Raw genomic sequence first — 12505 nt, 5'->3', positions numbered from 1 at the left:
CAGAGAAGCAGACTTTGGGACTCGCTAAAGAATCAGAATATAAACCAACAATAAAGGAGATTTAAAGAAAAACAAATTTTTATAATATAAAAACATGAATCACATTCCTAATTAAAAAGTATAATCCTATATAGTAAATTCATTCCTAAATAGATTTGTATGCCAAATAGAAATTATTTTCTTATTTGAATTCATATACTAAATACAAATTTATTTTTAACTCCTCTTAAATTACCAGAACACTTACTATAAATTCACCTCTGATAGATTTTACTCTAAAATACACATACGATTCGTCTAAAAAATTACACTATAATATAAGCTCGATCCACATATATAATATTTACTTGCAATTTTCGTCAAATCTATCTAAGACCTCACTTTATTCATTTATATCAATTCTCGGAAGGTTAACTTTTCAAAAGTTTGAGAAATGTTACTTTTTCGATCTTTTATTTTTCAAAAAGTACGAAATTAATTTTAACATAATATATTATAATTTTAATTAAAAGACATGAATGTCCTTTGATAATTCTTATATTGTTAAACAAATAAGTAATCTTTTTAAAATTGAGCAATAAATATTTTAATCATTACTTATTAACTCTTGTCTTATGACTTAAGTACTACTCGAGAGAGTTTTTAAATATCAAAATTAAAATTTTATATTTCAATTTTACATGATATAAAAATTATCGATAATAATATTTAATCTTATTATAAATAGTTATTATAAAATAAAAGAGGTGTACTTTTTGAAGTAAATAAAGATACTTTCTATATGAGTTTTAGAAGAAGAAAAAATACTTAGTTCAAAATTAATTAAAACACAATCACAAAAATGTTAGGGAATCCTACTTTTCTAGATTTTGTGAGAAAACTTACTTCCTTAATTAAAGGGAAGTCAAACATCTAACTTTCTGGAAGAAAAATGCATAAATTGAATCAAGTAAAAAAAATATTACTTTTCGGAAAATACAATTTCTCTACCCTATTTACCCCAAACCAAGCTAGGCTTAAATATTTAAATTGTTGACCTGGCACTAATACAATATATTTCAAATTTATATACCGCTATGTTTTATTAATCTTCTATAGAAAGACAAAAAAAAATATTTGTAATAATATAAAAATATAAAAGAATATTTACGTCTGTTAGTTAAAAAAGTAATATAATATATTAGAATTAATTATATACGTCCCGTAAAATAAAAAAATGAAATAAGCAATTTATATTTAAACTTCCCGCAAAGTTAATTTTCAGAAAGTATACTTCTCGGAAAATAAGTTCCCAGAAAGTACTATAAGATAAAACAAGTGTCTAAATGTATACAACAATATAAAATTTATCTAATTTCACAAAAGATGCATATTAGATCCACACAAATTATGAATAATGATGAGATATAAATACGAAGATTCACTAAAATCTACATCTTATCCACCATCAAAATTAGGCAACCGTCAGATATTACCTAATATAATAATATTAAATCTACAAAAATCCACGTCATATCCACCACCAAACCCCGTAAATGGTGTCCAAATTTGATAGTCGGTTGATAGAACCTAACGACCGGCGATAATGGTCAGCTGCGGTGGTAGCAATGCCCAACAGTGGTCGATATTGGCAGTTTCGTAAAGGTCTGTAGCGTCAATCTTAATTAAACAATCAATATTTTTAAAATTATTTTTACTTTTAACGTAATTTATAAATTGCTTTCTACAATATTTTTATAATTGTTTTAAAAAATAAGACATGTTTGCAAAATTTTCAAAGAATAATAAAATTTTATTAAAACACTTTAACTTTCTTTTAATTTTTCACTTCCATTTTATTTGATTCGAACACATACACACGCTTACTTTTCACTAAAAACAGGAAATTGCAGCGTTAGGGATTAAATAGGTAGGACCGCATGAAGCTGTGTAGCCGTCCAGAGAGAAAATTATGCAGTCAGCCACGCATTGGACGCGAATCTTGACGCGTTTTTCAGGACACATAAAGACGCACACGTAATTGGCATGGATAGGGAAGTACAACCAAATATAATGGCTACTATATATGGGGTATTGTAGTGGACATTTTTTTATTTAAGATTCTTGTATAGTCAATATTTAATAAATTACTAATTAATAACTAATAAAAATTCAGAAAATTTGTTGAATTTCAAACTAAATAATTAATAATCATATTATTTAATTATTTACTGACTATTTATGAGTCATAACTAATGTATTGTCATCATTTATTTTATTATAATGCTAAAACAACTACTCCTTCTGTCCCGTTTAAAAAGAATATATGACTTATCATACATTTATATGAAATGATTTACTCATTTGGATTTGGACCCTAAAGAGACCTAGTTTTATGGGTGAGTTAGGTGTTGAATCCATCCCGATTTACCACACACACACCGTCTATTTAGTCGGCCGACTTGGTTTAGTTTGAGCACTATCTTAATTTTTATTTCTTGAATTTATTTTAGTCAACAATAAACATATCCCTTAAATTATGTTTTGTGTTTTGTCAACACATTTATTATTGCAATTTAATTTCCTAAAATATTTTTCATTTAATTCATTACCTTTTGAGCTGCTTTGATTTTCCTATAAATTGAGGCTTCCTCCTCATTTGCAACTCACACCAAAAACTAGAGCTTTTTCTTTGTGCTAAAGAAATGCAATAATTCTCTGTGTGTACAAAGTGCTTTTGAGCAATAACGATTAGTGTTATCGAGCGATTACCACAGTGCAGTGGTGGCAGTATTTTTTGGCTATTTTATTCTAAGATAGACGTGGTTGATCGTCAGTTTAGCACCTCCGAACTGAGCCAAAAAACGTCTAAAAGAAAACGACCTAGTTTACGACTTAGCCTTTTTGGAATTCCATGTGTCAACCAGCACATGTATTAACACATGTTATTAAATGTCCATTTACAATTGCTGCCATGAATTCTAAAGAGATTTCTGCCTATGGTTCTTCGAGTGTTGATACCAACAAACCATTATGGTTTGAAAGTCCTAATTTTAAACGATGAAGACAAAAAATTAAGTTCTTTCTCATGATGAAGAAATTTGCTGTTGTGTTTACCATTGATATATTGGTTGTTACTGAAAATGGTGCGGATGGAGAAAAAGAGAAATAAATTTCTGAAACTCAAAATTGGATGAAAATGGATTAGATGTGCAAAAACTTTATTCTCAATGCTCTTTGTGATGATCGATATGATTATCACAATACTGACATATCTGTTAGAGAGATTTAGGAGTCACTGTAAAAAAATTACGATACCGAGAAGGCGGGGACAAAAACATATGACGTTAGCCACTATCTTAAATATCAGATGATAGACGACAAATCTATTGAGGCATAGTCTCGTGAATTGTAGAAAATCACTTGCGAGATTATCTCGGAAGGTATAGTTGTAAACGGACAATTTCAAGTTGTTGTTTTAATTAATAAGTTGTCTCCATCGTGGAAGGATTTCAAGAATTATCTCAGGCACAAAACTAAGGAGTTTTCTTATAAAGTCTGATTACTCGCCTTCATATTGAGGAAAAGGCGAGAAAACAAGACCATAAAGATGAGGTGCTTATAGGTTCAAACAACACTATAAAGTTTAGTTATGCGGTTAAGGCAAAAAAATTAATAATCAAAATCGCAATGCAAACTTAAGCCATAATGTGAACAGTAGTAAAACGAAATAGAATGGTAATCCTACAATGAACGAAGTTGTCGTAAATGACTTACCATTGTTGTTGTGTTTCAACCGTGGAAAATTGGATCCTATGGCATGCAAGTCTCATAGTAAGTCAGGTCCTGCTCTCAGGCTAACGTAACTGAAGAGCCATTTATGGCTATGATTTTTGAAATGATGTCTGAGATCATTCTTTTTAGTGGATCAAATAAATGGCAGGGAGACACTAGCGCATCTCACCATGTTCGCTATCACCGTGCTATATTTAAGATATACATTGTTGTTGAAGAAAAGAAAGTGTTGTTGGATGACACTCACACCACTACTGATGCTGGAATTGGAAGTGTCAAATTAAAGTGTACTTCGACGAAGACATTGATTTTCAAGGATGTCATGCACATTCCTCTAATGATTAGGAAGAATCTAGTGTTTGAGTATCATCTCAACAAGGTCGAGTTTTTTTTCCTTCAGATGATTGAGGTGATGTGTACACCATCACTATGAAAGAAACTTTTATGGGAAAGAGTTACGTTTATGAGAATACATTTAAGATGAATGTTGAAATTAATATAGTATATGCTTCAATTTACATGGTGTGTGACTTTAATATTTGACATGCAAGACTCTATCTTGATAATAAACATATTATTAGTAACATGAGTAATTTAGGATTAATTCCTAGAATGACCCTAAATGATTTTGAAAAAATGTAAATTTTATAGTCAAACAAAAATAATTAAAACACCACATAAATAAGTAATTAGAGAATCTGAACCTTTAAATTAATTTATTTTGGCAAACTTGATGGAACTTTGAATATAAATGTTTAATGGTATTTATCACTTTTATTGATAATTGTTCTGATTTTACATATGTCTACTTAATTAAAAATAAGTGTGATGCACTTGACATGTTAAAACTATTTATAACAGAAATTAAAAATCAATTTAATAAAAAAATCAAGAGATCATGATTTGAGAGTGGAATTGAATATGATTCAAATTTATTTATTGACTTTTATAACTTGCATGACATTATACATGAAAAGAGTGCACTTTATTCGCCTAAATTTAAAGGTAAAGTAAAAAAAAAATCCACAAAAGTTGTTTATATTTTATTAAATTCCGGTGCTATTTCTTATTGGTGAATGATATTGTTGATTGTTTGCTATATGCTAAATAGAGTTCTATAATCTAATGATAAGATTTTACCTTATAAGATTTTGAAAATAGACAACCGAACTTGTTTATTTGAGAACTTGGTGTTATTTAGTCTATGTTCAAAATTCTGATATGAAAAACGAATTGACAAGTATAGTCTATAAATATATTTTCATTATATGCAGTTAATAGTAAAGTTTATATATTCTATTACTCAACTGCATGAGTAATGATAAAATTTGGGAATGCTGATTTTATGAATATAAATTTTCTTTCAAATTATTTTTGTGCTTTTATGAATTTCTTTTTTAAAAAAATTAGGCTAAAATAAAATTTTGTTTTTAACAATAAAATCTTTTAATTTATAGGGGTCTCTCCGGTCATTTTATTTTTGACAAAATAAATCTTATTTCGTTTATTTGTTATCATTGAATTAATTTTCATCACATTCATCCAATGATAAATAATTAAAATAAATCAAAAATAAAATAATTGTTGCCCTTCCCAACTTATAGGAAAGAGTGCTATTTAGTTTTCATTAAACGTTTAGAAAAAAATAATTGAAAAACTTATCTATATATAATATAATAAAATTATGAAATTATAATCTAATGTGATGGAATCAATAATAATCATCCCATTTTATTATATTATATATAGATAAATTTTTCAATTTAGTATTTACATATATATATATATATATATATATATATATATATATATATATATATATATATATATATATATGTGTGTGTGTGTGTGTGTGTGTGTTTTTATTGTTTTAAAGATTTCATATTATTCTTTGAAAATACTCCATTCTATTTTATATTTTGACCTAAAAAAAAATTCTAACAACATGAACATTGTTAGATAACTCTTAACTCCTAATATCTCATACTATAAATATACTCTCTTCGTTTCAAAATGATAGTCCACTTTTTCTTTTTTTTACACAGTTTAAAAAACACAATTAATACTCTAACTTTTCACAATTTTAGCTTAAATTTTCCTATTATACCCTTATTAAATTATTGAATATTATGTCTAGTTTATTTTTAGGCTAATGACAATATATGATAAACATTAAATAAGGATAAAATAGAAAAATCAACACTTTAAGTTGTGATTATATTTTTTTTTATCATATATAATATAATTACTAATTATCAATTTTTATTCATTTTAAGAACTTGATGTTAATAAATTTACAGATCTAGAAATTCATTTCGGACAATTGAACCTTCTCAAACTGTTTCTTTTTAAAAACCAAAAATATTTGTGTCAAAAATAGAAATATCAACACTTTAAGTTGTAATTATAAGGAATGCGGACAACTATTTAAGACAAAAAAAGAGAGGAAAATGGACTATTATTTTAAGACAAAGGGAGTATATGATAATAATTAGAAGCGATCTTCAGACGTTTTGTTTTCCTTTTTCAAAATAAGAATTTATGTTAAAATATAAAAATAAAAATCATATAAAATATAAAATATATTTTTTGAAATGGTTAATTATACAAAAAAATCACGACATTTGCATGTATTTTATTTTAAACACGACTTTTGAGAATTGGCATTTAAAAGTACAGCCTTTCATTGTGTTTCCATCACCAAAGTAAAATTTGGTGTATTTTTCTGACTAAAAATTTATAATCTTACATACTCTAACTAAAAAATAATAAGATTTAGTGTCGATTTATAATTTGAGTTTTTCATTGATAGTTTATGAAGAACTTAGTCACAAAAATACACTAAAAGATCGTGCCTTTAAATGTCAATTTTTTAAAGTCGTGTTTAAAATAAAGAGTTAATATAAAAAAACCACGAGTTTTACATGTTTTTTCTTTTTAATCACGCAGTTTAAATTTGGTAATTTCCATGCATGAAGTAACACTTTTTTCAAATCCATACATGACCTGAGGTGACCTCATTCATTGGTATACAATGACATCTACTTCAGCGAATTACACCAATAAAACCGTGACACCTCAGTAACGTGTAAAAAAAAATGTTAGTTCGTGCATGAAAATGATAAAACTTAAATTGCTTTATTAAAATGAAAAAACATGTAAAGTTTGTGATTTTTTTGACATTATTTCTAAATAAACTAACTATGTGCAAAAATTGTGATTTTAATATAATTAGCCTTTTTAAAAAAAATATTCTAACAAATTCTAAAAAGCACTCAAAGATACAAGTAAAACATTAATCGATCAGAAAAAGATCAAAACATGGAACTCTCAATAATGAACAAAGCTTTGTTAGAAGGAATTTCTTGATTTAACAATCCTCCGATTAATCAATAATCCTTCAATATATAGAAAGCTAGTATTCTTTTATCATCATTTTTAATGAGATTTTGAAAAGATAAATCATGGTATAACCAAAACAAATCTTGGATCTTCATAAATTTTAATCTATAGCCTATACAACCATTACAAAATTTTGAATAGTAAAAAAGAAATAATACACAAAAATAAATAAAAGATCAAATATCGTAAAAAGGTCAAATATTTTATAAAAGTTTCACAAAAGTCCAGACTTTTCAATTTTATCGATTTTGTCCAAAAACAGATTATTTGGTTTCAGCTGTGGCCAACTCTCAATTTAATTTCAATTTGCCATGTGCCGCCTACATGACGTGCACATATATTGAAAGATTAGGATTTTTGTGAAACCAAATTATCTATTTTTAGTCAAAATCGACAAAATTGAAAGACCGGGACTTTTGTGAAACCAAATAATCTGTTTTTGGCCAAAATCGACAAAATTGAAAGGTCGGGACTTTTGTGAAACTTTTGTAAAAGGTTTGGCCTTTTTACGACATTTGGCCAAAATAAAATAGCAAAAAAAGTATTTAAATATATAATAAACTCCATATTAGAGAGAATTATTAAGCAGAGGAAAAAAATGTGAAAAAAGAACATTATTGTGCCAGAAAGAAGGTGGATTTTTTATTGATCTAAATTTCCTCTACAATTTTATATTGGAAAAAGGTACAAAAATGACCCTAATATTTACTCTGTGTCTCACATAGCTCCTTAATATTTTTCGAGTCTCAAAAATGACCCTAACATTATAAAACGGAACCAATAAACACCCCATTTAACGGCAATGTGTTTCAGTGCTAACTTTGCTGATTTGGAAGAAAATTTGAATTCATGTGGCATTTACTCTTGCCACCTAGCCATCCTAAAAACGACACCTTTCTCTAATTCTCTGATTCTCTCCAACTCTGTTATTAATTTCTTTCTTCAGTATCTCATTACTCTGTCTCAACTTTCAATAGCTCACAATCACAATCCAGATGCCTCTCTTTTTCATTTCTTGCCTTTTTATCTTTTATCTCATTTCATTTTCTTTCAAGATTTTTTTTATTTTTTTTTAAGTTTTTGAATCGTCAATTGTTCATTCTTGATTTTATCTAATCTTGTTCCAAGCACGATCGTTCTTTTTTTGTTCCGGATTTGGACGGGGCTGGATGAATACCCAACCCATAAACAAGTCTAGTCTATTGTAATTTATATGCTTGCTTATTTAAAGTGTTTAAAAAAAGTAGTGACCTCTTTTTTCCCCAACTCTTTCTGCTTACTTTAAGGGAGGCAATTTTGACCATTTTTTCATGTAATATGACCTCCCTAACTCTCAATTTTCTTTTATTTTAGTATTTTCTTATATTGGTTAATGAATTTATGGCTTAATACTTCATTTGACCCCTAAACTATACCATTTTATTCTCTGCGACCTCTAAACTAATTTCGTATTCTTTTGGACCTCTTAACTCTTTTTTTTGTTCTATTTAACCCCTCATTCGGAATGTGCACACCACGCGCGATTACGTGGATAAAATTGCTGACATGACTTTGCTGACATGGGGTTAAATAGAATAAAAAAAGTAGTTAAGAGGTCTAATGGAACACTAAAATAGTTTAGAGGTCATAGAAAATAAAAAGGTAAGTTTAGAGGTCAAAAAATATATTAAGTCTAAATATTTTTTTTAATTTAAAATAAAAAATGATGTACTTTACATATTATTTGAAAAAATCATTTAAAGCTGTAAAAGTCATGAAATTTAGCGTGTTTTTCAATTTTAACACAAATTTTAAAAATTCAGAATTGATTTGAAAAGTTTGAAATTGCAAAAAATTAAAAGCTGGTGTATTAAAAATTTTATAATTGGAAATTCGTGAAAGACACTAGAAATTATAATTTTTTAAAAAAATCAGTCTTTTTTTAATATTATCACAGTATAGTAAATTTATATATTTTATAATATCGTTAAACAGACAAAACTTCTTTTATCATTATTGAAATGTAAACAAATATTTACATGTACAAGAAGTTATATTATGTAATTATTTGACTAAATTTCAATATTTTTTTATTTTTCTAGAAGATTAAATGGATAAAAGTTAAATAATTGTATTTTTGAGAAGGTAGATGGGTAAATATTAAAAATTTAAAGGTGCAATAGGAAAATAAAATAAATTCAGGGGTCAAATAGAACAAAATAGTGTAGTTCGGGGGTTCAATAGAACAAGTTATGCATTTTAATTATCCTTCACGCGCTTCAACGCGTTTGAAAACACGCGTTTTTGCCACGTTGGATGAAAAAGGTCAGATCGGCAAAAAAATTACAATTGACGGGTTAAATAGAACAAAAAATAAAGTTAAGAGGTCCAATAGAATATCAAATTAGTTTAAGAGTCTCAGAGAATAAAAGTGTATAGTTTAGAGGTCAAATAATGTATTAAGCCATGAATTTATGGTGATATTGGTTTTATTTTATGCTTTTTCTTGCTTTTTTTATGGAGTTGTTGTCCCCTTCTACGAAGTTGATTTTACCTTTTATGAGACTAACTATTTTTTCCACTGAAATTATCTTATAGTGTAGATCTAAAATATTATCAAGAGAATTTTTATTTTTAATATTCTATCAATCGGACATATAAAGACCAAGAGTCGATTTGTGGCTTAAAATAACCACCGAGTGGCGGGCGGATTTCTAAATTGCACATCCTAAAAGTTCCGTGAACGCGTTCGAAAAATTTAGATATAAATTTATGTTATTTTACCGATGTTCTACTCTTTATGTGCTTTTTAAGCGTATTGTTTAATTTAAATTTTAGATCAAGCTGTACTTTTATTTATCTATTAATAAAATATCATCATTATTATAAAGTTTTTTAAAAAATGATAAATATATTAGTTCATAAATAAAAATCAATTTGACTTACATTTCTTTGTTTTTTTTGTCAAATTGCTCGCTTTTCGATCTAAATGCTTCATAAATGATTTATCTATAAAATCGACACATTTTTAAACACAAAAATTCAAAAATAATGAGTATTAAACGCATTAAAACTAAAAAAGTGTGCATATGAATTAAGTGCATGTATTATACTTGCATTAATATTGAATTGTGTTGATTCGGCCTTTCAAAATCGACTTTGCAACATGAATTGTAGAAAAAATTAATTAAATTATAAACTCAGTAGAGTGATTCTCGCGTTGTATTGCATCATTTCACAAAGCAGATAAGCATTTGACTAGCAATATTATTATTCGATTATCTAAAAAAAAATAGTAATATTTTTTATTATTCTTTTCTTACCACATATCAGATTTTGCAAACTGTAGTGAGTTGATGTATTCGGTCTACAGTCTCTTCAAATTATTATTACACCTGTAAATAGTCATACTTCCTCCAGTTCATAATATTTACCGTATTTAATTTTTTTTGATCTATAATATTTATCACACTGAATTTAAAAAAAAACATTAATTACTATTTTTTCAAATTTATCTCCAAGAATAAATAACTTAATAAGGTTAAAAATACTAGTTAAATAAAATTAGTGGTAATTAATATTAACAATTTAATAAAAATATATACAAATTAAGACATATTTAATAGTTTTTAAATTTATGTGAAATAATTAAATACGACAAATATTATGAACCGAAGAAAGTATACGATTAGAAATAAAAAGTTTATATTTTATATCAGACATGATTTTGTTTCCAATAAAAGTCTATTGTATGCCCCAAATATAATACAAAAAGGTTATTAAGGGAAAATAGAATATGCACTCTCAATTTAGCATTTTTGGTCATTTTGCTCCTCGGCTTAGCTGGCAGAAAAGGATTGGAATATTTATACACAAATAGGAGTTGATGTGGTAGACAATTATTGAACAATTTTAAACTAAAAGAGTAAAACAAGTCAAAATACCAAATTCAAGACTTTCTTTAAAACTAAAAATTGACCTTAATTAATATTTGTGCTAAATTTAAGGAGAAAATAAAATTTGAATAAAGGGTCAGCGCGACAAATAATTTTATGACACATGATTACTTGATTCAGTTTTTTTTTTTAGCAATTTATAATTCCTAAACTCTTCAATTTTAGGTCAAATTAACCCGTTATTTAAATTTTCATTGCAAAAATTAGGTTTAGAATGATTTTATCGTAACAATTATGAAACTCTATAATTTATTTCTCGTATCTTTCACTTCCGGTTTGTGTTACACACGTTTTAAAAATTACAATTATGGATGATATCTTTTCAAATAAAGAGTTTAGGGGTTAGTTCTTTAAAAAAAAAAAACTGGATTAAGTGATCTTATATCATAAGTTCAGAGGGCGCATTAACCTTTTCAATAAAATTTTATTGATTTTTTTCTGTAAAAGTGCAAGTTAAATTTACAGGATTAAAAATCTGAGTATAATTAAATTTTGTGTTTTCAAATAATATTAAAAAAAAACTATTACGTTAATTTTAGTTCAAGTCAAAATATTATATATTTCTTTAAAGCAAACAATTTATACGGCAATTGATCGTAGCATATTTTACAAGGTACATCATATGGCGACTGGTGAGATAATATATTTTTATCAGTCTTCATATTAGATGGAAAATAATGGGATAAATTGTTTAAAATTAAACTGAATTTTTCGTAGTCCATTAATACTAATTGGAACATGTGGAAAAGTTTGGTTGCTAAAAAGCCACCACATAGACCAAATGGCGGTCAATTGACCATCTCTTGTTGTTTATTTGATTTATATATATTAATGGATATATTGACTAAATAATCATTTTAATTAGTACAAAATTATAATTATCCTCTTTTAAAATTAATTTATCACATCGCCATGACATTTAATTTATATTTTTTGACATAGGAAAGCAAGTGAAGCCTAGATTTATATTTTCAAAAGTTGAGATTTTTAAAATTTATGAATAGTTTAATACATCAATTATTTTTTGACAAAATATTTTTTCATTTACAATTTTAATCATTTTATAAAATAAATTTCTAAATAAATTCTGAACATTCCGATCCATCAATTTTATGATTTACGATAAATAAATTTAACCCTCAATTAAAATTTATTTCCGGATACATAATTCTCATTTTAAATCAAAGTAATCTTTTCTAAATTGAAATTAAAAAATCAACTACATAAAATAATAATTATAAATGTCCAAATTAAATTTTATGGATATATTTTATAAAATGATCAAAATTAGTCCACGACAGGTCAAATGTAGAATAATATTTTTTAAACCTTCTACATCTAATCCAATCGCCATTCGCCATTCGAGCCGGATATGTCGCTTACGGAAAATAAAG

This window comes from Mercurialis annua, linkage group LG2 (genome assembly GCF_937616625.2).
Source record: "Mercurialis annua linkage group LG2, ddMerAnnu1.2, whole genome shotgun sequence".
NCBI classification, from domain to species: Eukaryota; Viridiplantae; Streptophyta; class Magnoliopsida; order Malpighiales; family Euphorbiaceae; genus Mercurialis; species Mercurialis annua.
This window is presented reverse-complemented; position numbering follows the sequence as displayed.